The sequence below is a fragment of the Mastomys coucha genome, unplaced genomic scaffold (assembly GCF_008632895.1).
Source record: "Mastomys coucha isolate ucsf_1 unplaced genomic scaffold, UCSF_Mcou_1 pScaffold13, whole genome shotgun sequence".
Lineage (NCBI taxonomy): Eukaryota > Metazoa > Chordata > Mammalia > Rodentia > Muridae > Mastomys > Mastomys coucha.
The window spans coordinates 54,360,618-54,360,832 of NW_022196895.1; positions in this window are offsets into that span (position 1 = coordinate 54,360,618).

The following is a 215-nucleotide window of genomic DNA, read 5'->3' on the forward strand; positions in this document are numbered from 1 at the left end:
ACCATACCCAGAATATATTATATGAGAAAATATATCTTCAATTTTGTAAAAAAGGAAAAATCTCTACTTAAGCGCTTAAGAAAATATATTTTTTAAAGTTGCAGTTATTTAGTTAATATGTTATTTATTGATTCATTATAAATTGCCCCTGAATTTAGTATGATACAAAAAGGTAGATGAAACAAATTGAGCACAACATTGGTCATTAACAGGCC